The sequence below is a fragment of the Bacillus rossius genome, chromosome 13 (assembly GCF_032445375.1).
Source record: "Bacillus rossius redtenbacheri isolate Brsri chromosome 13, Brsri_v3, whole genome shotgun sequence".
Classification (NCBI taxonomy): domain Eukaryota; kingdom Metazoa; phylum Arthropoda; class Insecta; order Phasmatodea; family Bacillidae; genus Bacillus; species Bacillus rossius.
In genome coordinates this window covers 33986894-34014745 of record NC_086340.1, presented here as the reverse complement: position 1 = coordinate 34014745, position 27852 = coordinate 33986894, and the positions used below count along the sequence as shown (strand labels likewise).

Genomic DNA, 27852 nt, shown 5'->3' with positions numbered 1-27852 from the left:
AGAATTGCGTCTAAAGAAAACCCACTTTTTTTTTTTTTTAACCAGATTCAAGGTCAACTTGGCGTCCGCAGTATAAATTATTACGACTTTGTAGTTCATACGAAAAATGATTTCCAAGTTGAAAGAATTTTGTTCGACAAAGAAATTTGGGAAAAACTCATGCTGTCAAAGTTTTTTTGCCGAGTGCTTACTTCCAGAGATAGAAGATCAATTAAATACCCGAAGACTAAATGCGCGAGAGCCTGACTTTGTAAAAGAAGCCCAAAAATCACTAAAGAAAAACAAAACAGATTACTTCAGTTTTGGTTTCCTAAATGTTATGCATGTTTTCTTCTGTTTTTGACAAAGTCCTAATATAACAGTGTAGATAATATTATGATCATATTTTGTATGTAAAAGCAATAAGATTTTTTTTTAGAATTTGGGTTATCAAACACATATTTTATGTTTATTAGTAGATTAAATTCGAACTTATTATAAATTTATATAGACACCTCTTTTACTTATGTGTATCGTAGTGTAACGTTTTCCACCCCCGACTCACGTTTGTTCGGGCGCTATTGGTTGTTGCACAACTCCCCAACCAAAGGGATTTTCCAGCGGTTCAGTGGTTACCGAAAAATGGCTACACAAGAGTTTGTCGCATCACTTCCACTCAACCAACTCGCAACACGTTGATCCAGTCCTTTTTCAGTCTCGCTTCCTTACTCCTCCCCTGTGCACCTTACATCCACGTTTTCTCACAGCGTCCCCTCCTCCATCTTGACCTTCTTCTTCCTCCGTCCTCTCTTCCGCCGGCAGTCCGTATCCCTCCGCCACACTCCAAATGAGGGAATTTGACTTCACCACTGTTTAGCAAGCTCACTTATTCTAACGAAGTCTAATTTCAGAAAATGTTTAACCACTATTATTGACGTCCTACAAGTTAGTTCACACGCAAAAGTTTCAAGCTAAAAAATAAGTGGATCAGGGTGCAAGAAAGTAGTTCCTAGCCAATAACAGCCCCCTGGCTGTAGACAATACTGCTATCAAAGTTGGAAAAAAGTGGCTTAACTGCCATTTTATCAGGGCATGGGGGTAAGCTGCAGTCCACCTCACAGTAGCAGTGAAAGTGCTTGAAAGACTATAATTTCTCTGTTTAAAAACGTATGTCAACATGTTCATTTCATTCTTTAATGTTATGCTAAATTATATGTAATTAATATATTTATTTAAATAGTACTCATATTGTATAAATTTTTAATGGTGTCTTTCAACGGTATCATTAATGTACATACATAAAAACTATCTTTGTGAACTCTCTGTAAAATTACACAAAAAATCTCTGGCCAGAGTATCATTGTTTAATACAGCATTAAATTTTGTATAGTGTTTGTTCCTGTACATTTCAGGAAGTATTTAAGACATTATTTTATTAAAGTATTTAGTACAATTAAAATAAGTTATTTCTTATCGAGTGAAAGGTTTTTTAATCGATTAGAGTTATAATACTGGGAATTATTTTTTTATTGTTTTTGGTTTATGCTCGAAATTAGACCACAAAATCATACCCGGGCCGAGATTATACATCAGAATCTCTCGCTATAAGCCACTCTTCAAATAGTAACTAAATCCCAAATAAATAAATTGTTTCAGCGAAGAAATTGTAGTTGACTACTGTTTAATTGAAAAGGTATGTAAAATAACACGTGCACATATAACGCGCACAGCATGTGAAGGCCGTGGATCCCGGCGGAGGAAACATATCGGGTGGCAGGGAGGCAGATAACCAAGGCACTGCGACAGCGGCCAGCGCGCGACTGACGACTTGGCAACCCCGCACGCGGAGTAAGCCTCGCCGCAGCCGAGCGCTGCACATTCGCATCACAAGCGCGCTCTACCGGATAACGACTGACAGGACTGGCTCTTGTATCCCGTTAACGACACATATAATTTAGTATAATATTTGCCGCAATAAAGATACACTACTTAAAATATAACAAGACTCGCTGGAAAAGGTTTGAAACCCAGGCCACCGCGAATGCGAGTTCAGTAATTGTACTTTCAGAGGTAGTATATAGGTGGGCATACTTGCCAACTTGTACGATTTACCCGTAAAATGTACGGAAAATCATGTTATTGTACGATTGTACGGCCAATCAGTTATTTTACTGGTTTTCCGACATTTTTACGTTATTAAAATACGTTTGTAAGATTTTGGTATCGTATCAGCGACGGGATATCAAGGTCAAATAAAATACGTCCGTGTCAATTGTTTCTTCATTGGTTACTACAAGCCAATCATCGCGCAGTTTATGTTGTGTTTATCTTTTGGGCATGTATTTTTTTTTTAGCAGTCTTGGGAGTATTTTAGCGCAGAATAAAGTGTTGTGGTTTGAATACGGTTATATAATTTTTATTTTATTTAGCTTGCATTAAACGAAATGCGTAGTGCTACGTAAATAATTATTTAGAGATGCGTGTATTGTAATTGCGTTTGTGGCATCAGTACGATTGTATTGTTTACAATATGAGCGGAAAAACCAAGCAGTACTCGCAGGCATTCAGAGACGTGTATATGCAAGAGTTTCCGTATATTATCAAGTCTGATAAAGGTAATACGTATGCCTTCTGTAAGGTTTGTCGTTGCGATGTAAACATTGCACACGGTGGAAAAAACGACATTAGAAATCATGGCAAAACCACCAAACACAACAATAACATGAAAAGTGGCGAAGAAAATACGAAAATTCAGAATTATTTTGTGAAAACTGAAAGCGTGGACAGTGCCGTCATTAGAAGTGAGTGTTTGTTCACGCATTTCATTGTGGAACATAACCTGCCGCTGAGTGTGGCCGACCACGCCGGGCCTTTATTTAGGATAACGTTTCCTTCATCCGACGTCGCAAAGAAATATAGCTGTGGCAGAACAAAAACATCTGCTATTGTTAAAGAAATGTCTGCAAATGCTACAGAGGATATTGTGACGCATTTGCAAAATGGCCCTTTTTGTTTGTCAACCGATGGGAGTAATGATTCCGATTCCAAACTGTATCCAGTGGTGGTTACGTTTTTTGACGAAAATGTGCAAAAAATGGTCTCGTGCATTCTTTCGTTGCCTAATTTACAAGGCGATGCAACAGGTCGTAATATCGGCAGTTTAATGTTGGCAGAATTGGAACGTCTTAAAGTACCCATAAAAAACATGATATCATTTTCTGCAGACAATGCTGCAGTTATGCTTGGACATAAAAATGGTGTGGCAGCTGTTTTAAAAAATGCTCAGGAGGGACTTATTGTAATGGGATGTTTGTGCCATTTGATTAATTTGGCTGCAGAAAAGGTGTCAAGTTGCTTGCCAGTAAAAATTGAGGAAATTTTAATAGACATTTATTATTATCTTGAGAAAAGCAGCAAACGAAAAGAAAGTCTGGCAGAATTTCAAAATCTACACAATAAAGATGCTAAGAAGATTTTGAAACATGTTTGTACCAGGTGGCTGTCATTGGGTAGAAGTCTGACTAGATTTGTAGATCAGTGGGAACCTTTGTTGAGTTTCTTCAAGAAAGAAGTCAGTCATCAGAAACGACAGTGTTCGTCACTGACATCTTACAGGATTCCGAAAGAGAGTAACAAATCTGGAGAGAGGGTAGGCATGATTCAGAAACCATCAGGTTCTTCACTCTTACCCAAAGAGAACTTCACATCAGTAGGTAAGTCAGATGTTCTTTCACCATCGTGTTCTTCCTCACCTTCAAGCATGACAACCAAGCTGTCTGGAACAAAAGAATCTTTTAATTTTGAAAGAAAACAGTCAAGTAAAAGAAAAGCAGATGGTGATCCTAAGGTCTCTTACAAGAAAATGGCTGGTGCAGTCTTGTCAGTAAGTGATTCTGACCTTATTTTGAAAAGTAAAAGTCCAAATTTAAGTCGTGAAGAAAAGCTGTTTTTATTTCTCTCAATGCCACGGAATAGAGCTTTCTGCTTGTTTTTGTTGCATGTGATACCCTCATTTGAAAAAGTAAACATAATGCTCCAAGCATCAGAACCGCAAATTCACATTTTGCGACACATGCTCTGTGACTTGTTGAAAGAGATATTATCTAAGTTTGTTAAGCCTGCTGCTATCAATAATGTGGATATTCTTGAAGTTAGCTATCATGCTGTTGAAAATCAGAGGCAAGACTCTGATATGGTTATTGGCTTTCAGACTTCACAAACTGTAAGTGAATTAAAAGCATCTGACAAAAAAGTGTTTTATGAATCTGTGAAAAAGTATTTCATCACTGCATGTGACTATATTGTTAACAAGTTTCCTCTGAAGAACGAAGTTTTGATGAAAGCAGGTACTGCCAACATTGAGGGCATTGAAAATGTCAGTTTCTCTGATGTTGAGTACTTCCTGAAATTGTTTCCTGTAATGTTACCACTTAAAGACAATGAAACAAGGAGCATGGCCATGGATGAACTTCACAAACAGTTCATTTCCCTTCAGCTGGAAGATCTTTCTTGTTTAACACAGAGTGCCAATATTGTGGAAAAATGGGTCAGTGTCTCAAATATGAAAAGCATAACTGGGGAACCAAAATTTGATAGACTATCTAGAGTAATGTTTTCCATACTCACAATCCCTCACAGTAATGCAGAGTGTGAGAGGGTGTTTAGTTTGGTCAAAAAAAACAGGACCCAGTTCAGATCCCAGTTGTCAAATAACTCTCTTGAAAGCATTTCTGTAATTAAATCCAGACAAGTGGGTTTTTGCTATGATCAGAAGTTTTCTGAGAAATTTCTTCAAAAAGCTAAGAAAGCTACTGCAGTATCACTGAAGCATTTTCCTTAAGAAAAAAAAAAGCTAGTTCGAAAGTGTTGTAAATAAGTCTGTAGGCCTATATTTAATTACATACCTAGATAAGAACATGAATTGAGTGCAGCTGATGATGGGTGCAATATTGTGTAAACTTCTATATCAGATGTGTGTGAAATATGAAATTCACAATATTACAATGCAGATGTTTAGGTAATTTAATAGCTGTATGTACTTTTTTGTTAGATAGTATAAAATATACAGTATTTGGTTATTTGTTATGTTTAATCGTGGAGTAACCAAATTGCCGTGTTTGGTTTACGCTATAATTAATCATTTAAAATTTCTACTGGATTGGGAATTTCAAAAGTTGGCAAGTATGGGTGGGTAGTTACCACGACCATGTTCTACGTTATATGAGAAGAGACATACGTTTTCTTTCTGTAGTGAAAAGTTGGCTCAATTTCAACATAACACAATGATTATATAGTAAACTGTCGTTCAATTTCGAAAAACCGATATGGTAATATTTGTATTCAGAAATAACTTCCATTGAGATAAAGTCCATGTTGTCCGAATTTTGACGTTCACTTTTTAAAAAGTTTCTGGCAGTCCAATAGTTTTCTGGTAAAATAAGATCTTTGCAATCCTGTTTACAGAGACCTTTCTTACAAGCTAAACGTCAAAATTCGGACAATGAAATAGATTATACTTAGTAGTTCTGTTTAAATTATGATTACCAGTTGTGATTGCAATAATAATTTATGTGTAATATACTGTAATGCCAGTAACATTCACTTTTAAGTTCACTTAATTGGTTACGGAGCAAATATTATGTTGATCAATAAAAAATGGTATACTTAATTATACACAACATGCATTTATAAAAGTTAAATTGAAGTAAAATTAAAGTATGGACATTTGGATTTAAATAAAATATAGAAACTAGTATCTAGGTCCATTGCGGGGGAAAAAAAAGACAAATTCTTGCTTGACTTTTCAATCAAAAACGTAGACTACACGGACTTCATGTTTTTTTTTTTTTTAAACTTCGAAACGAAATTTGGAGAAACAATTAGCAAATGTTCATGTAGAAAATAGTACACTAGCAAACTGATTAGGTATGATGATATTTCCTGGAGTAGTTCAACTTCATTTGCCTGAGCCAGTGCCTAGTAATTCGGGTCAGCCAGACAACGCCGACAAGACAGAGGAAAACTGTTTCAGCCTATCAGGACGCGCCATTGGTATGCCACCTCGCGCGATAAGAGCCGAAAAAGTTGAGGTCTAGCCGATATTTTGTAATGCGGAAAGTGTAGAGATCGCCGATTTTTCAGAGTTTAATATGCTGTTATTTTCTCGAACTATTAACAAATTATATTGTTTTTTATTCTCTACAAATCAACGGTACATTTGTTACAAAACACGAGTCAGAAACGTCAAGTGTATTAAAAAAGGTATAAATAAGAAGTTTCGTTCTGCAGTTGTCAGGCAGATGACAATACTAATCTATTAGGTATGTAGGGTAGACTTGTATCTAAAGTTCAATTTTTTTTTGTTTCGCTTTGTAATATTTTATGTACCAGAACTGTTGTACGGTTTTTATTTAAACGAAGTGGTGTATCACACAGTAACATCCACGAAGCGTAAAGAAGGTTATAAAATGGACGCCGAAAGAGTTAAGCATAAAATCGGCGTTCCTTTAAACTAAAAAAAAAAAAAATGTTCTATCCGCTCTGTCTGGTTATGTGTGAAACGGGCGTGATAGTCCAGTGTCGTGTCTTCTCTTGTGCTTCAGCACATCACAAAGCCGCTGCTTCAGGTGACTCATCCCACTCCTATCAGCCGTCTTTCATTCTTCTTTCTATCTCACTCCACTCCACCCCCCCTCTCATACCGTTTTCCTACTAGTTCGCGGGATGTCCGCATGGATACGCTACGTACGCTCGCGACGGCCGAACGAGACGCTATCCTACGAGGAAAGAATGAACCACTTCAACTGACCGCGTGTGAGAAAATATTATCTCCCACGCACTCTTAAATACCGTAATTACTCGCATATAGGTCGCCATCGCAGATAGGTCGCATCCATAATTTGTCTTGAATTTGGTATTTAAAATTCCCCCCATATAGGTCGCACCGGTAATTCATTACCGCGCCGTGCGCCCTGCGCGGAGAAAGGTCATTGTACTCGATCAGCTGCTGTTACGGCGCGCCTGCTGGCTCGCTTTGTTCACTGAGCTGCGCATGCGCAGTATAACTCACTCAACGCTCCGCCCAGACTCGTGACCTTGCATCAGCAGCCATCCAATAGATGCGAGCTTAGCGGAAAAAAATATAAGCTCCACCTCCCGTGTACCAATTCTGTCCATTTCTAATACCAGTTTATTGGTATACGCACCAGTTTCCTCGCTGCCGTGACATGTTCACGTTTACGTCCATCTTGATGACTTGATACCAATAATTAATTAATTACGATCCCCAGAAATAAATTGTCAGTTTAAAAAATATGCGTCAACTGTACAATACTTCCGAAATTATAAAATACGTATAAAACAGTTACCAAGGCTCCGCTCATTTTATCTTGTGAAGTTTGTCTCGTACCAGTATTACGGCTAAGTTGTGACATAAATACAGTATCAGAAATTAACAATCAGCCACGTTCATACATTCGTGAGTTTACGTTTTTCCCTCGTGTGTTTTAGATTGTCTCCTGCTATAATTACTCGGACTTTTACACGCCTACGCTTAAATTATTACATGTTTAGAAATAAAAGCAACTTTTCATGTTATAAAGTATGTATATTTTGCGATTTAAAATGTTCATTGCCGACTATAAACGTTACGTTTTTCACGATGTTTTTATGCCTACTAGCTAATCTTATCTACTCTTAAATAACCCACGGTATTTTCTGGTTGTTTATGGTTGTTACGTGACGTAAATAGCGGGATGGATTCGATTTTTGAGTCGTAATTTGCATGAAAGTATTGTATTGGACTAAATGGGAACCAAACGGGACCTGAAGAATATAGTGCAAATAACGGAAAAACTTAAATAACGGTAACGTAAATAAGGGGTTTCGCTGTATGTGTACATTGTAAATAAATTTGCCTATACCTATATAAACTTCTTTTTCACATTTTAAACCAAAATATTGCAAAAAAAAATTCCTCAAAAATTTAAAAAAAAATTTTTCTTCACATATAGATAGCACTTCATTTTTTCCCCATCAAATCTGGTAAAATTGCCGCGACCTATATGTGAGTAAATACAGATACACACAGACTATGACGTATTTGCAGGCATTTCTTGCCTGAACACTCAAACTGCTTCACTTCTTCAGGTTCCTAGCTTTTTTTCTCAGCTCATTAGTGGGTTTGAATTCTAGCCCCAAATTTTTGGTCCTGTTGTGGCAGTGCAACAATACATTCAACATTGGCATTTCTAAACGTGACCTGTGTGCAGTTTTCACATTTTTCAAATTACTGAAAATTCTTTCTACTGCAGAAGTGCTGTGAGGAAGACAAAACATCGCTTTAGCTAGTCTTGAAAGTAACAGAAACATTGTTTTTCCATTTTCTTCTGCTTCAGATACAGTGTGCCAGTAGGTGTCAATATCCATCACAGATGAATTTTCCTCAGATTCCTTCAGTGAGTATGAGATGAATTCTTCCTGTAGCTCGTCCCGTTTGTCATCTGGAATGATATTCAGGAATCTAACCACTAGTGCTTCCAGTTTTTTCCAGTCACCTGATGACTTATTTGCAGGGTCCAAAATAACTACTGTATTTACTCGCATATAGGTCACGGCAAGTACCAGATTTGATGGGAAAAAAATGAAGTGCGATCTATATGTGAAGAAAAATTTTTGAGGAATTTTTTTTGCAATATTTTGGTTTAAAATGTTAAAAGAAGTTTATATAGGTATAGGCAAATTTATTTACAATGTACACATACAGCGAAACCCCTTATTTACGTTACCGTTATTTACGTTTTCCCGTTATTTGCACTATATTCTTCAGGTCCCGTTTAGTTCCCATTTAGTCCAATACAATACTTTCACGTGAATTACGACTCAAAAATCGAATCCATCCCGCTATTTACATCACGTAACAACCATAAACAACCAGAAAATACTGTGGGTACTTTAAGAGTGAATAAGATTAGCTAGTAGGCCTAAAAACAACGTGAAAAACGTAACGTTTATAGTCAGCAATGAACATTTTAAATCGCAAAATACATATTTTATAACATGAAAAGTTGTTTTTATTTCTAAACATGATAAAATGAGCGGAGTCTTGGTAACTGTTTTATACGTATTTTATAATTTCTGAAGTATTGTACAGTTGACTCATATTTTTTAAACTAACAATTTATTTCTGTGGATCGTAATTAATTAATTATTGGTATCAAGACATCAAGATGAACGTAAACTTGAACACGTCACGGCAGCGAGAAAACTGGTGCGTATACCAATAAACTGGTATTAGAACTGGACAGAATTGGTACACGGGAGGTGGAGCTTATATTTTCTTCCGCTAAGCTCGTATCTATTGGCTGGTTGCTGATGGAAGGTCACGAGTCTGGGCGGAGCGTTGAATGAGTTATACTGCGCATGCGCAACTCAGAGAACAAAGAGAGCCAGCCGGCGGCTACGCCGCGCTGTAACATTAGCTGATCGAGTACAATGACCTATCTCGGCGCATGGAGCGCTCATTGACGATAAATTTCCATCAATTTGAGGCCCTTTTTTTTAAATTTTTTTTACTGTGGTGCAATGCGTATTTGTAATGAATTACCGGTGCGACCTATATAGGGGGGAATCTTAAATACCAAATTCAAGACCTCAAATTATGGTTGCAACCTATATGCGAGTAAATACGGTATGTTTTTAAGTACTTCATCATTTAGGGGCAAGAGATGATTCAGTTCCTGGGTTCCTGTCTCATAAAAGTCCCTTTCACTTTAAAAGAAGTTTTTTATTTCTTCTAGGGATGCAGCAGCAGTTTCTAGAAAATGTCTTGTTTTATGGCCTATGAATATGCCTGCATCTGTGAGCTGGTTTTCTCTCATAATCAACAGCAGTAATTTCACATTTCTGTACGACTTCAAACTGAACAAAACTTGCAATGAATTGCCGTATAAGAATACATATTTTTGGATGGAGCTTGTGAACACAAGGCCGTTCTTTTTAGAACATGACATTAAATTTTGTGAAACGAGGGAGTACTGCCTGAAGGAAATAGAAATAAAGTTTTGCTGCTAATCCGTTTCGCAGCTTCAGAATTGGCCTCTTTTCCATCCAGTCTGTCAAAGTATTTTGCCAAAGCCGGCTATTGTTCTAAGAGACGCTCCACACAATTCAAAAGGGCCAACCACTATGATTTTCTACTTCCATTAAATCTTGAATGGTGCTGAAATGATCATTTCTTTTGCCAGATGACTTGAAATGAACATATACATCTTTGGCAAGCTGCTCACATACATCTGGTAACTGATTACAGGCGTGGGAAGCTGCTAAATGAGCAAGATGGCATGTGCAGTGCAAAAACCACACATTTCCCTGTTGTTGCCTCACATGTGAAAGTACAGAATTTAATTCACCTACCATGGCTTTGGCACCATCGGAGGACATGCTGAGACAGTTTTCCCAAGGGATACAGTCTTGTTCCAATGAAGAATTTACCAAATTAAATAAGTTTTCTCCACTAGCCTGACCACTTAATTCAATCACTTTATACAGGTGAGTTTCATCTTTATCTGAAACAAACACCCTGGCCATAACAACACAACTTGCCTCGTGACAGTAACATCCGTTGACTCATCAATCAGTAGTGTAGAAACTGATGTTTTCATAACACTAATTATGTTTCCTTCAACACAGGAACCCATTGCCTGAACAATGATCTGGCTCGTTTTTGTACGCAAGCAGTGAAAAATCTTAGCAATTTCGCTGTCAGGAAACATCTGCGGGATGAGTTTTGTGAAACTGTCGCTAGGTTTCATTGGCAAATTGTTTTCACAAATAAAATTTGCCCACATGAGCTCTGCATTTACAATTTTGTTGTCTGGTTTGCTGATGAAAGATGTGAGAGAAGTACTTTGTTCAGCAGCCCTCTGATTTCTCTGTGTGCTTTTGTGACGCCTAAGATCTTTCAGACCACCCTATTGAATGTTAAAGTCCGACCGACACAATGAACACACTGAAGTAAAGTCCGTTTTACCGGGTTTCAGCCACTTTAATTCTACTTCCCACTCATGTTTATATTGTTGTTTATACAGCGTTCAATCTGGAGATGCCTTGCTTTTTCTTTCCATTTCTTTCAATTACAACTCCACAAAGGTGCAAGCCAAATTTTTCGTACGTAACAATTACTTTAAAATTAACAACAAACTATAAACACTCTGTAAATCCATAATAAAAAACGTGATTGCACGGTATAACAACACAGACTGTAAAAACACCGTCACAGATATCACTTCGCACAAATATTACCAGGCGTGTTCCGTTACACGCATGAATGCACCATCGAGCAGAAGACAGAAACAGAACACGGTGTCTAAAGCAACTGTCATGGATATTATGATGCATGGTATACTTTTATCCGTGAAATTAAAAAAAATGTTTTTCAGACATAAAAGGTAGAATGTGAATCTTAGAAAAACTGAATGGATTTAGCAAAGTGTTATCTATGAAGTGGAGCGGGGCAGTAAGTAAATATTTATGTTTGTGCGTTCGTCAATTAAAATATCCGTGATTCGAAGTGCTTATCCGTTAACCCGGTGTAACTCCAAAATATCCGTGAAAATGGTTAAAATCCGTAAAAACGGCAACCCTGCACTATGACATTGTGTGAACGATTGGTTAAGTTGCTACATGAAATATTCTGTAAAATGGTGTGAACAAATGGCTATTTTAGCTACATTAAGATTCTGAATTCAACCAAATGTAATTACTCATTAAAATTTTGAAGTATTAATACTTTTTTTTAGAGAATGTTTTAAAAATATATCAGGAAATAATTAAAAAGAAATTTTATTCTCTTTGTTCAGAAAATAAGCTTTTCGTCACAGATAAAGATTGACGTTGTACCTGTTTATTTAAACAAAACCCCGGGTCACAGGCCTGTCCGTGGCACAATATTCCAGCCATGGCCCTGGTAGTGCCACCACTCGTCACCAGATGGCAGTTGTAAAGGGTAGCAGTCATTAGGCCGAAAGTCATTTGGCCGAAATTTCGGCCTAGTGCCTTTCGGCCTAGTGCCTTTCGGCCTAGTGCCTGTCGGCCTACTGCCTGTCGGCCTAGTGCCTTTTGGCCTACTGCCTGTCGGCCTAGTGCCTGTCGGCCTAGTGCCTTTCGGCCTAGTGCCTGTTGCGTATTTTGAAGTGAAACAAAAGTAATTTATTTTGTTTTTCTTCTTCGTTTGGTCACACACAGATGGAGCTAGTGCAGCTTCTAGGTGGGGTACAACTTGTTTCGATAACATTGTCTCTGGAGGATAATTCAAATTAAGACCTTCAAACTATTAGGCAATTTTAATCCTACTATGGTAAGGTTAATTTATTTAACTTTTTTTTACTTAAGTAGTTAATCAGTAGAAAATTACAGTTTAACTTGTTGTTTGAAAGAAAATCAATAATGTGTGTTATATTCATGTACCTATATAAGACATTTGCATTATTTGTGCAAGATGTTTAGTTAGAAAAGGAGCAAGGAAAAATACAAAGATAATTATTTCTATAAATAATTTTATTTCTTTTTTAATACAACTTTTTTGTGGTTGTTGAGAGATGTCAAAAATGTATTTTAGTGTTATTTTTGTGATAAATATAGGTTCCTTTACTGATATGATTATATTAAGATTGAGTTTTGAGTGTGGTAAGGTGAGGTCTAAGCTATGGCTACGTTGGAGAAATGTAATGGTCTGAGTCAAAGCAGAGTGCAGTTCAGCTAGAACTTTCCGTGCGTTGTGTATGCTTCAGACTTCGAGGATTACAGAAAAATGTGTTCAATTTCCTCCCCTTCCTGGTTTATTTCAGTCAAGTGAGTTTCAATTTACGATTGTGGACCGTGTAGATTTTATGTCCGATTTTCTTAGTAGAAAAAAGGAAATTCCTTGATACTGTGTTGAGCAGAGTAAAATGTCATTGAAATCTTGAAATAATTTGAAGGCATTTAAAAAAATTATTTTAGAATTTTTTTCAAATAACATATAGACTATTAACACATAAAAACTCCCCTCACTGCTTGTCAGGAAAATGACAGTATGAACGATTACGCACTAAACGATTTTACTTTGAGTGCTTTAAGACCAAACGGTATTAGGCCAAATTTTTCATACTGAGTTATTTTAAGTCTAAAGGTTTAGCTGAGTTAATTTCCGACTAAATTGATTTAGGCTAAAAGATTGTAGGTTTTATGAATTAGGTTTGGTGTGTTAGTATAAAAGGGCAGGTCTGTAATTTAAAGTCCAGTTCAACTTTCCTATGGCTAAAAATATAGTGTTTGTAAAACATAACGAGTTTAAGGGCCAGTTTTATGACCCTTGGCTAAGCCTATGGCTACAATTTAACTGGAGGATAACTCTTATTTCGTTTTACGACCCCCAGTAAGCGCCTAACTCCAAGATAACCCTTCGGCTAACATATCCCGTGGATGAACCGATGGCTAGCTAGTTAACCTGAGAGCTAGCAAGTACCAGGAAAGAAAATGGCGAGATATCAGGCGGGGTTATTGTTGACAGTGATAATGAGGATGACTATTTTCCAAAATTCCAGTAGAATTTAATGCAAAATTCGATTAACTGATTTAATGTTGCACACAAAATGCTTCTTTGCCGCGACATTTTATTACAAATTATGTAATGTAATAATTTAGGCAGGTTTTTCGCAGAGTCGAATATTATATTTTTCTTTAATTAAATACATGTAGACCTATCGCTGTGTCGTACATATATGGTTTGTATTTTATTAAAGTTAGGCCTATCGCTGGGTTGTATTATTAGGCCTATATATGTGTTATATATATTTATATTTATATATATATATATATATATATATATATATATATATATATATATATATATATATATATATATATAAAGTATATATAGTAAATACAGGTAGGCCTATCGCTGATCGTATATTATATTAGTCTTTATTTAAATACAAACTTTAATATAATATCTTAAGAACGTGAGAAAATTTCATTTAAAATTAGAAAAACGAGAATAATTCCAACCTAAAAATTTGAGTGTTTGTGTGAGTTTGTAAATTAACTTGGCATTTGAATTTGTGTTAAGTGTATGTAGGCCTATGCGCATTTATTCGTGGTAGGTGTATATGCAAATTTATTTGTAAGAAAACTGAACTATTTTGAAATGCATTTCAAACGATTCCAGACATGGGTAGATTTGGCCCCAATAACAATAAAATGTGAAAATAAAGATTGTACTTCACGATACCGCATAAATATTTTTTTTGTTCGTCTCATTTTCATTAAAAAAATTTTCAGTATCGCCAAATACAGCAGACCGGATGGGACTGTATTGTACTGCACGATACCGCATAATGTTTTTTTTATGAATCGTCTTATATTCATTGAAATTATTTTTTGGTATCGCAAAATACAATAGACCGGGTGGGACAGTATTGTACTTCACAAAACCGCTTAATTAATTTTTTACTTCATCTCATTTTCATTTAAAAAAAATTTCCCGCTAAGTATATAAAACTACACTACACCGATTCGGACTCTAGTGTACTTGACGATACCTCTAAACTATTATTTATATTTATTTTAATTTCACCTATTGCAATACTGGTTTCACATTTCACACTCGCCTGCGCAGACTTCAGTTAAGGTACTTCAAGAAACAGTTTAACCAATTTCCTTTCTCTCGCTTTCCAAGATTAAATTACAGATTTCGAAAATTACATTATACCGGCTGGGGATTCTTTTTTTTTATGATATTCTAAACAATAATCGCCACTCTCACCCAACAACTGTAACTAAATTCACATCCAAAAACTACAACATAGATATGCTTTTATTTCGCCATTCAAATACACTTACCGTTCTTGTTTTTATTTCAGTTGAGATTCTACTTTCTCCTTATTCTTTAAGTATTTTAATGAGGCTATACTAACCTAACAAACTGTTCATAATGATTTTTAAGTTATTTAATGTAGCTATACTAACCTAACAAACCCTACCACTCCCGCCACATTTTTGTGTACTATCACTCAAATCACAAAATATACAACACATATTAACACTTACCTTCATTTGTTCCAACCTCTTTGGCCAAATTATGACGTCATCGTTTTCCCCTCCGTATTTATCAGCCAATAGGAAGCCCGGTATCGTAAAATGCAATTGACCCAAGGTATTTACATTTTTACTTTAGTAAAATTCAGGTCACAGCAGTCAGTAAAAATATTAGTCTTTCATTTGAAATTCCATAGAAAAGTTACGTAAAAGATTATAATTCACACAATTCAGAATATAGTCGTTCATCAAAGATTTCTTGTTCATCGTACAGCATCTCACCATAACTTGCCTAATTTTATTTGTTCTGAGTTTCACAACTGCATACTTAAAAAAATTATCCTTTAAATATCATATTTTACAATTTATTTGTTGAATTTTGTCCCTTTAATATAAATTAAATATTTTCTTAAAGTTTATAATAACACAAGGAAAACTGATACAAAGCGAAGTCACCATTAATTATTAGGAAGTGCATGTATTCTTTCTGAAGAGGTACAATGACAAGCTGAGATTGTCAAAAAGAGGTAGCCTATCATGAATGCTGTGTTAATTGCAGAATACAAAATCATGCATTGGCTTAGATTGAGGAAAAAAACTGGACGATGATATTGATATGGTTAGAGTAGCTCGAGGAAACACGACTGCCATCTGTAGGTAAATTAAAGTAACAAATAAAAATAACGATTTTTCAGTCAACTGCCTGTACTTTTGGCCTAGTGACTTTCGGCCTACTGCTTTTCGGCCTAGTGCCTTTCGGCCTAGTGCCTTTCGGCCTAGTGCCTGTCGGCCTAGTGCCTTTCGGCCTAGTGCCTTTCGGCCTAGTGCCTGTAGGCCTAGTGCCTTTCGGCCTAGTGCCTTTCGGCCTAGTGCCTTTCGGCCTATTGCCTGTAGGCCTAGTGCCTGTCGGCCTACTGCCTGTCGGCCTACTGCCTGTCGGCCTACTGCCTGTCGGCCTAGTGCCTGTCGGCCTAGTGCCTGTCGGCCTAGTGCCTGTCGGCCTAGTGCCTGTCGGCCTAGTGCCTGTAGGCCTAGTGCCTGTCGGCCTAGTGCCTGTAGGCCTAGTGCCTGTAGGCCTAGTGCCTTTCGGCCTACTGCCGCGGCCCCGTTGTAAATATAAAGAGACAATGTATATTGTAAATATTTATGAAGATTATTAAGTGTAGATTGTAAGTATGTTTTGTAGACTTGTAAATAATATTGTAAATGCAAAAGATCCAAAGGGATAGGAATATGTAAAATTCTAACACAAATGATTGATTGTAGAAGAAACGTGTATAAATTGTGCGGGCTAACAAGCCTAGACAGCTCTCCTCTCCCAGCCAATCTGGGAGAATAAACTCCAATACAAGTAAATGTGGAATTATTGGAATACTTCTCTCTCCCTCTCTCTCCTCCTCAGTTAGCGACTCCTAGTGAAACCGCGGGCTTCTCTCTCTCTCTCTCTCGCTCTCTCTCGCTCTCTCTCTCTCGCGATCTCTCACTCTCTCCATCTCTCTCGCTCTCTCGCTCACTCTCTCTCTCTCTCTCACTCTCTCTCTCTCTCTCTCTCTCTCTCTCTCTCTCTCTCTCTCTCCCTCCCCCGCTCTCTCTGCCTACCCATCCGCTAGCGACTCTTCGTGAGACCGCGGGTATTCCTCTCTCCTGGTCCGACTTTTTGCTAGGGGCCGAACGGTCCACTCCCGCCTCAGAGTGTGAGGCTGCTCTACCCAAGAGCTGGCTCCGGGCAAACACCACTACTACCAAACGACCGAGCGACGTCCACCCGTCTCCAAATCTCCAAATCTTCACCAGAGACAAGGCGGCGACAAGATTAAATATACACCTGATCATCTCTATAACTTTCATAAAAGTCTACCAAACAAATAATTTTTCTTCTATTAAATCACTGGCTCATGGTAGGAAAAAAAAAAAAAGCACAACTCCTAATATTTGGCATAACCTTTACAATGTGTACATTTCTAGATATTGTATTTTATTATCAAATTAAGTAAATTTAAACAAAGGAATGGGGCTGATTGTATGCAACACATTGTAAACATGTTTTATCATAATGTTATCAATTATTTATTGCCTAAACTATAAAATTACAAAATCTTCAAATGTAACAAAGTAGAGGATAGGTTGTTTCCGTATTATTTTTCACATTTGTTCCAAAGTTTTTTGAAAAAAAAAAAATCGTTTTTTGTGTCGCATCAATTAATTACAGTAAAGTAACATAAAACCTGGTATAATATAAAATTCGTAATAGTTTCTCTTGTATAAACAAAGCCCAAAGATGTCGCTCCCGCTTTTCAATCAAATAACTAAAGATATAATAAACTAGATGTATAACTCTGCATAGTAGGCGCAGCACAAAGAGCATAGACAAAGGCCAAAGTATCGCGTTTGAGTTGTTCATAAATAATGTTGAATTGCACTGTAGTAGAAAAAACATACGATCGATATATCCAAATACTCTGCTATCGTAAATTGTTTCCTTGCATATCTATGACCAACAGCGTGCGATTTTCAGAAATGGCATCAATTATAACATGAAAACAGTTTTATTTCACACCAAACTTTGTGTTTAATCTAAAATGTTTAAATTTCGTGTAATACTTTGAAGACTGACAAATTTCGTGTTATTTCACGAATTTCACTGTTCACGAAATTTCAGGGTCCCTATTAATTACTCATTAAAATGTTAAACTTTTTGAAGTATCACAGCACCTTTTTTAGAGAATGTTTGAAAAGGTGTCAGGAAATAATTAAAAAGCAGTTTTATTTTTAAATCTGAAAAAAGCTCTTCTTATGCATTACAGATTAAATAAACACCTGATCATCTCTATTAATTTTCATAAAATTTTATTGAAAAGTAAAATATCTTACAGTTAAATCGTTGACACATGGTAGGTATTTCAAACTTGCCAACTTGTACGATTTTCCCGTACAATGTACAGAAAACGACTTACTTGTACGGTTTACGGGGACGTACGGAAATCTTCTGGATTTTTTGCATTTTGTAGTGTATGTTGGTGAAAAGTGAAACGTTAGTTGCTCGCGCTCATGTGTCATGTTTAGGCTTACTGGCAATTTTTTTTTGGTGATTTACTGTTAGTCACGCCGTACCCTTTTCGCCGCCAACCAATACAAATATTTTCACAAATAGAAAATATACTGGTAAGTTTTGGATAATTAACTTACTACGAATACGTTTGTGTGGCCGTCTTTTGTTTAGATAGCTGTATGCAGCGACAGTTGCGCGTGCACAGGTCAGTGTAAACAACATGGCGTCTCGCAGCGCGTGCCTTTGTTGATAGTTAAGGTTTTATATGCATATATTCTTTGCCAACTCACGTAGAAAGTTCTTTTGTGCAGTGGATCTAAATCTGGTTTACATTTTTGTGCTCACACTTTCGCTCTCCGCCCGCGAAGATTTAATTTCCTTCATGTAATAATATTGTTGATAGTTGATGACGCTTCAGGTGAAAAATGCCTCCAAAGTTGAAAAAACAGTATATGCAAGTTTTCCTTGATGTTTACGCGAAAGATTTTCCGTTTATGATTAAATCTGGAAAAGGAATAAACTTCGCGTTTTGTTCGATTTGTAGGTGTGACATAAATATCGGACATGGTGGCAGAAGTGATATAAATGCTCACTTAAAATGTGCAAAACATGTTTCGAATATTATGAGTAAGGAGACGAGTTCAAAATTTCTTGACTACTTTGCTAGGAATGAAAAATCTGTCAGTGCTGTGATAAATGCTGAATGTCTTTTCACAAGTTTTCTTGTGGAACATAACATTCCGTAAGTGTTTCTGACCATGCCTGCCCACTCTTTAGGAAAATGTTCCCAAATTCTGAGACCGCCAAGAGATACGGTTGTGGTAGAACTAAGTCGACAGCTATTATGCAAGAAATGGCTGCATCTGCCACCGAGGATATTATTTCTTTGTTGCAGTCTGTACCATTTTCGATAGCAACAGACGGCAGTAATGATTCAAATTCTAAATTATATCCTTTGGTAATTACATTTTACGATGAACATTTGAAGTCTGTAGTTTCCAAATTGCTTTCGTTGCCAGTTTTAAAGAGGGATGCCACTGGCCGAAATATTGGCAACCTAGTAATTTCAGAATTGTAACATTTGAATGTCCCTTTAACACACTAACTTGCATTTTCTGCAGATAATGCTCCAGTTATGCTGGGAAGCAAAAATGGTGCAGCTTCTGTGTTAAGGGAAAAACAAGAAGCGCATATTGTAGTTGGGTGTCCCTGTCATCTGATTAATTTGGCAGCGGAGAAGGCAGCTGCTGGCCTCCCTTGTAATGTCCATGACATTTTGATAGATGTCTACTACTATCTTGAAAAAAGTTCAAAAAGAAAAGAAAAACTGCAGAAATTTCAGACGTTGCATAACAAAGAAGTACGAAAGATTCTTAAACACGTGTGCACTAGGTGGTTGTCTCTTGGAAAAGGTCTTCTTCGTTTTGTGGATCAGTGGGATCCTTTATTAAGTGTTTTTAAAGATGAGGTTACTGTTCAGAAGAGTGATTCATCTCTTCAAACATATAAAATTCCTAAACAAAGTACTAGTCGGCGTTTTGGCTCGTGGCGAAATTAGTTTTCGCTGGGTGCGGTCATGTTTAAGGCCGCACTAATTTTGTGTACTTGCAGTAAAATGTTACTGAAGGACGTTAGTTTTCGCTAATTCTCATCGCGCAAACTGCGTGCGTTTTTCGACAGGCGGATGTACGATTGGAACGAGTGAGAAAGAATTGAAAAGGGTTTGGATTCGTCTGTGCATTCTATTTGAAAAAATAAAAACAACAAAATTACAATCGGCGTTGAACATCTGTTTATTTTTGTATATAACGAACCGTTATATTTGGCGCCCGGCCGTGCGGCTTGAATTTGGACACGACCCTGAGATTGAGACGGACATTTCGGCAGCGAAGAAGAAAATATAAACATTCTTAAAACAGTTCGTGACTACGATAACCTGAAATAACAAAAATCTACTACTAATATTGAACAGTTTAGAAGAAAACGGCGAAGTGTATCCAGTACTGTCGGCGTATCTGAGCGGCGAATGCGGCAAGAGACGACGGGCTGTTTCAGCCAGTGAAGTGTTCCAGAGAAACGGCGGAAAGCGGTACTTCGAGGGACAGAACGACCCAAGGCACCGTGGGACTTCAGGCCTGTCTCATCGCGGGATTACAGAACCAAGCTTCGCGGGACATCGCGGGATGAATTGCCGAGAATAGCAAGTGGGAAAATTTGGACTAAACTGAGTTATTTATATTGGTTTTAAGCATTTAATTTGTACTTGTGTAAAATTTTGTAATTTGTATATTTCAACATGGATAATTTTAGTAACAGTAGTAGCGAAACAGAGTTTATGGGTTTTAATGAAAATGTAGAAAATTCTGAGCAGTCAAATCCAAATTTTGAGACAAGTTTAATTGAACAGGATTTTTCATGTCAACAGGAAGTAACTGAAAATATGGAAAATCCTGCCAAAAGTAGTCAACAGAGAACACATCCAACTGCCCATAGCCCAGTTGAGGTTATGGGGGGGGGGGGTCAGATCAAATGCTACAGATCTTGTTGTCAATGAGGCAGGAATTGAAACAGGGACAACAGGAAATGAAACAAAACAGTCAGGAAATTATGCGGGACATGACACAGAAAATTGAATAGGGACAATAGGATCTTACTAATAAAATTGAACTGGGACAACAGGATCTTACTCTAAAATTAGAACAGGGTCTAGCACAAAACACACAGGATATAAGGCAGGAAATTTCACAGGTGAAATCCGAAATGATAAAACAAATGCAACAGGAACTGGTTAAGATGGAGGTTAAAATTGATTGCGTACAAACAGAAATGAAAGAACAATTGGGTACATGCAGACCTGCCAACTCTCATGATTTTGGTGTGAGACTCACGATTTTAAGGTCCATCTCACGCCCTCACGCCAAAATAGTGTTTCCTCACGATTTTTCGGGGCCCCGAGATTTTGTTTGTAAAAGTTACAAAACAAGTTTTATGAAAGATTACAGTAACGAGTTTCCATCAATACTCGAGTCACATAAAGGAAGCAATTTTGCATTTTGTAGCGTGTGCCGTGCTGATTTTTCTATCTCGCATAGTGGAAGAGGAGACATTGTGAAACATGTCGCTACAAAAAAAACACATGAAGTGTATTGCTTCCAATAAAAAATTTAATTTTGCTGTGAACAGTGATAATAGTGTTACACGAGCAGAATGTTATTTTACATCTTTTTTAGTTGCAGCCCTGCATGATCACTACACAACAGCCTAAATTATGTTCAACTAAATTAAATCTGCAACCTATAATTTGTTCAAATAAATTTTGAAGCAGAGACCATGTAGCATATGTACAGGTATGTCACTTAAATTTAAAGATTCTCATTTGTTGTTTTTTATATCTGACATGTATTTATGGGCCAGAAAATTTTTATTGAAGACCTCATGATTTTTTAAATTTGAATGTTGGCAGGTCTGTACATGCGAACAAAGGGTTGAGAAATGTGTGTCAGTAATTGATAACCTACAGGCTGGCCTGGAAAGCTGTAATGGGGGGGTGAGATTATGTTTGGATGCTAGGAAAGTTAATCAAATTATAATCCCAGACAGGGAAGCACCAGAACCAATGGATGAATTGTTACAAAAATTTGAGGGTTGTGTATATTTTTCAAAAATTGATTTGGTTGCATCCTATTGGCACTTGAATCTAGGCTTTGTACTGCATTTCCCTATCAAGGAAAAACCTATTGTTTTAAAAGGCTACCTTTTGGATTAAATGTTTCGGTCAGTCATTTCATTCGTGGGCTCGAGGCAGTTTTAGGACCTGAAATTCTTAATATGGTAACGATTTATGTAGATGACATCATGATTGCCACTGCTACGTTTGAAGAACACTGTGATATTATTGAAAGGGTTTTGAGGAAACTGCAAGAGGGGGAATGACAGCAAATTTACAAAAATCTGAATTTCTGAAGGACGAGTTAACGTTTCTCGGTAATGTAGTTAATGCAGAGGGCATCCATATTGACCCTGAGAAACTGAAAGCAGTAAGGGAATATCCCTCCCCTAAAAACCGTAAACAGTTAGAACTTAGAACGTTTCATTGGCTTTTTTAATTTTTTTCGGAAATATATACAACATTTCAGTGGGATCTGTGGGCCGTTGAGAAAGCTTATGCAGAAGGGGCAGAGTTGGGAGTGGGGACCTGAACAAGAAGAAGCAGTAGAAAGACTCAAACAGGAGTTAGAGAAGGAAGTCTTGTTGCACCATCCGAAGTTAGACGAGAAGTTCTACATTGCTTGCGATGCATCAAATGAGGCTGTAGGGGCCATGTTGTTCCAAGTGAATGAGGAGGGGGGCAGGTACCCATCAGTTTTGCAAGCAGAGCACTCAACACCGCAGAAACAAACTACACCACCACAGAAAAGGAATTACTTAGTATTGTGTTTTCATGTTCTAAATTTCGCATTTACATTTATGGCAGAGAAACAGTAGTTTTCACAGATCACAAGGCTTTGTGCCATATAAATTCATGTAAGTTGCGACACGGTAGAATCACCAGGTGGATTTTGGCATTACAGGAGTACTCTTTAGACATACAACATGTTCCAGGAAAAACTCAGGTAGTAGCTGATGCACTGTCAAGGGGAATTGCAGACATGGAGGCCACTCAGGCACAGGAATTTCAGATTCGGAAAATTTGTAAACAAATGCAGGAAGTAAATAAAGGACTGAAGGAATTTTCAGGGCAACTTAAGGATGAAGTTAATAAAGACCCTCGATTACAAATTGTAATTAAAGAATTGGAATCTACTCATTGTAGAGATATTATCAAGTAAAAGTTTGTGGTTAAGGAGGGCTACTTGTTTCAGAATGTAAATAATGAATTGTCACAATGGGTTTTATGTATACCAAATAATTTAAGTTCTGAAATTTGTAAACGTATGCATGCAGAGTGTGGACATTTTGGTGTAAGAAAAACTTATACTGTACAGTATGTAAAAGGATTTTGTATATTTAGAGACATGTACCGAACTGTGGCTAAGGTAGTCGGACAGTGTTTGCCATGTGCACAGACAAAAGTAATGAACAGTAAATGCAAAGGAGTCAAGCAACATGTGTTGGCAACTAAGCCCTTAGAGGTAGTATGTGTCGATTTGTTTGGTCCACTACCAGAGGGAAGGAGTGGAGTAAAATACATTTTTGTTGTTCTTGATGTATTCACAAAATATGTTAAATTATACCCGATCAAACGAGCAACAGCTCGAGTGGTAACAGAGAAAATTCTGGATGTGTATGTAAAGGAAATAGGTATACCACAAAAGATTATTTCAGATAATGGGCCTCATTTTCGGGGAGAGGTATGGAAAACATTAACTGGTATCCTTGGTATTGAACTAGGCCATACAGCAGTGTACCATCCAGCTGCTAATCCAGTGGAGAGAGTGATGAGGGAACTAGGTAGGTTATTTCGATTGTATTGTAGTGAAAACCATAGCCAATGGGCTAATATTGTGAGTGAAGTGGAAGCTATTATAAACAATGTTTGGCATGAATATACAGGTTTTTCACCAATAGAATTAATGCAACAAATGTTACTTACTTCACCTTGTGTTTTTAAAGTAGGGGACGAAGTACTACTTATAGCGTCCCATAAATTGTCTTCACTGTATGAACAAAAAATTCATAAGTTTTTTCACTTGTACGATGGACCTTTTGCAATAGAATCTATTGTAGGCCGTAATGTTTATAAGGTTAATGGTGTAAATTGGCATGTGTCACTACTTAAACCGTGGAAAATCCAGTGAAATGTTAGTGACAGAATATTTAAATTCATGTAGATAACTGAAAAGGATAAACAATTACACGTTTTTTGATATGTAATTGCACTCAGTATGGAAATTCTTTTTGTAACAAGCTTAACAGATGCTTAGTGATGGGTCGAGTCACCCTATTTCAGCATCGAGTCGAGTTCGAGTTAAACAAAGAAATTTATCTTCGAGTCGAGCTCGAGTCGAACTCATAGAAATTTGTCTTCGAGTTGAACTCGAGCCAAACTCATGGAAATTTGTCGAGGTTCAAGTGGCAGAATGATGAGCGAAATAAATATAAGTTAAATATTTCTCAATATAATATAATTATTGAAGGTTGCACTACACATTTTGATTTTTGTCTTTTTTTTATCTTCATACTGACACTTAAGTAAAAATGCACATCCAAGTGACGAATCAGACTTGAAGTTGTTGATGACGGAGTGTTGTAAATTTTTTTGCAGCACTTGAATCTAGCTGTCTGATCAATTTTTTCAAAAAATTCCCAAATCTCTGCTCTTGATTTCTGTTCGTCACTTTGTGACGTCCCAAGCCGTACAAACATATCCATTCCACTAATACTAAACCGTTTATGATTAATACGACGCTGGCGACGCAAACATTACTTTCAAGTTTAAACATAAACATCAACAGCCTCATTTTTCCGTTCGGCCATGGAAAACTGGTTGGAGATTTCAATTATTGTTGATATCGATTTGTCAAAATGGCAACATTCCCTGGCTGTAAGATGACTTACGTAGGCCATTGGCCCAGAGTTAAAATGGCGGCTATCTAGTGTTTAGTAGTAAATATTATTTACTTCCAAAGCTGCCCAAATATTAACGATGTTCGCGGTCTTGTTCATGACTGAATCTAGAGAACATTTTTTAATTCCGTTATAGTTAAATAAAGGTATTTTGTTGGAATTAGACATATTAAGTGCATATTGAATGATGGGATGCACTGTTTGCGGTTATACACGATCGAAAATAAATAATATTCCGAACTTATTTTCAAGGTTTTCAGTGTTGGATCAGAGGTTTTCCACTAGGTAGGCCTAAATAATACATTTTATTTTATTTTAAAGTCCATGGTTTCAGATAAGTACCTTCACGATTGGAAATTGTGCAACATTATGGTCGAGCCAAAAACTAAACTTTGACGAGACTCGAGGACACGATCATAATCAACTCGGTTTTCGAGTCGAGTTTAGTTTCACCGGCTCGACTCGACTCGCTCGATTTTTCGAGTCTCGACCCATCACTACAGATGCTTATGTTTTGTGTAATTTTTGGTATAACTTTATGTAATTTTTGTGTATTTTTTATGTGTAATAGGTTAGCCGAGCTGACTAGCAGCTAAAAGGGTTGTAATTGAGCGCCCCTTACCTTTCGGCTAGCTCGGGAGCTAGGAATGAGGGAGAAGGAAGTTGGAAGGAAAGGAACTGTGTGTATTTTTTATGTGTGATAATGATGTTTTTGTGTATTTTCTATTTTTTGGTTAATGATACAAGGAAATGTAAGTGAATGAGGTCAACAAATGTAAATGCAGTGTGTTGATAACAGAATTAAGTTTGGGTGTATTTGGTGTCATTATTATGAGGTTGTGTAACATTTTAATAAGAAAGTTTAAATATGATTAGTGATGATATAGTGTACTATAAAAAAGTTTCGAAGTTTCACATACCTAAATGAATGTTTTTTAGAGTCGTATATTTGTTGCCACACTGGAAAGTTTCTGTGTCTTAGGAAGTTGATGCATCTGTATTCGAAGTTGTAGTTCAGGGGTTATCAATGTTGAGCAGACTAAATATAATTTTGAAATAAGTGATATCCAGAGGTTGAAGTTAATGATAGTGATATTGTGAAGAGTCTTAAAATTTTAGAAGTTTTTTTTTTTTTTGATGGAATTTAGGAAAATTTTGTGTCAACAGTTTTGAAGCGATAGTGTTGTCAAAGTTTTATAGGTTCAGATATGAAGAGTGCAGATATTGGTTGATTTGTGGGTTAAAGTGGTTGTTCCATGAGATTTGAGGAGTTGGTCATGAGCAGCAGAGAATTATGGTAACAATGGTTTTTTATGGGTTTTAAAGAAGATAATTTGTTTTGAGGTTATTTGTTGTCGTCGAGGTTGCTGCCGAAGTATAATTTTTGAAGTTGTTGAAGTTTTTGTATTTGTCGTCGTCGAGGTAGTCATGGAGACGTAATTCCTGGAGTTGAAGATTTGTTGTCGTCGTCAAGGTAGTTATCGAGATGAAATTCCTGGAGTTTATTGCAGCTGATGTTGAGGGTTCCACGGTTGTGAAAGTAAGTTGTTCAGAGTTTTTTGTTGTTGTTGAAGATTCTTCATTGACCAGGGGGTGTCTGCTTGAAGCTTGTAGAGAAACCAGTTTCAAAATAAATTGTATTATGCACTAATGAGAGGAAGATGACCATTTGTGAAGAGTTGTTGACACTTCGTAGTAAGAGGTATGTTTTCAAATTTTTGGCTTTTTGAAGAAGAATTGATGTTATTGCAATTTTTAACTAAGTTTTTTGAATTTCTATATAAACAAAGGTAGTAACAACTGGATGCATTTATTTCTCAGGATGTTTTTGTATTTATTTTGTACAAGTTAGTTTTTCACTTTTGTAACTTTTCAATTAAATGTAGTGTTAATTTCATTGAAAAGTTGGGGGGGGGGGGGGGGGGATAATGTAACGTTGCAAGAACCCTGCCCTCCTAGCTAAATATTTTTTTTTTTAAACTATTTTTTATGCATGTAAATATTTCTTAAAAAATCTTTCTAATTATATTTTACCGTTTTCATGTATTTTAGGGTTGATGTTTGCACTTGCTTTGTGTTTTAAGAGTGTACCTTGTATTTTAAGAGACGTTTTCAATCATTACTATTTTTTATGTAATCATTCACAAAGAAGTTGCTGTACTAGATTTTGCCTGTTTTGGCCTACTTCTTCAGGTTTTTCTCAATAAGTTGAATTTTGTCAAGTAATTTGTATTCTGATTGCTGTTCTAAATTTTAATTAACGTGTTGCAATATAATTTTAGATCACGGGACTGTGTCTGGGCTGGGGTGATGTGTAGAAAGAGAGAGGCATAAGAGACATGTAAGTGCAAGTGAGAAAGGAACAGTGATTCCCTAGTAAGAGAGAGACAAAAGCTGGGATTCCCCACTGGTCGTGGGAAATGTGTGATAACTGCTGTCTCACGGTGTGGGAGAGAGAAGGAGAATGTAAAGTCCCTGGCTCTATGGAGAGAAAACTGTTTTCAATATGTGTTCTGTGTTCCTATTGGCTTGTATCTGTAAGTGTGAATGAAGCGTGCGTGTGGTTGGTCGGTGAGGTCATGTGACTTCTCTTCCCTGCGTGGAGGAGACGGTGGCAAGACTTCGTCAGTCGTCTGCCGATTGCTGCACCAGTAGGTCGCGTTCTGTGGCTTCTCGCCAAATTATGTAGAATTTGTGGAGAGATAATTTAACGTTGGTGGTCAGAGCCATGCCGAGTATTAAGTCAACCTAAGTTTTTTTATTTCATTCGGACAGTACCAAATTAGAAATTGTGATCACCGACGTCGGCGTTTTGGCTCGTGGTGAAATTCGTTTTCGCTGGGTGCGGTCATGTTTAAGGCCGCACTAATTTCGTGTACTCGCTGTAAAATGTTACTGAAGGACGTTAGTTTTCGCTAATTCTCATCGCGCAAGCTGCGTGCGTTTTTCGACAGGCGGATGTACGATTGGAACGAGTGTGAAAGAATTGAAAAGGGTTTGGATTCGTCTGTGCATTCTATTTGAAAAAATAAAAATAACAAAATTACAATCGGCGTTGAACATCTGTTTATTTTTGTATATAACGAACCATTATATGTTTTACTGTATATGTTGTAGGCACAGCATGATGAGCATGGACAAAGGCCATAGTATCGCATATGAGGTGTTCATAAATATTATCT

General features: G+C 36.9%; 1 protein-coding gene across 1 annotated transcript in view; it reads left to right on the top strand.

The window, feature by feature from the left end:
- LOC134538439 (host cell factor 1) overlaps nucleotides 1–27852 on the top strand; it is a 246133-nt gene that overhangs the window by 126938 nt on the left and 91343 nt on the right. The gene's annotated exons all lie outside the window — the stretch shown is intronic.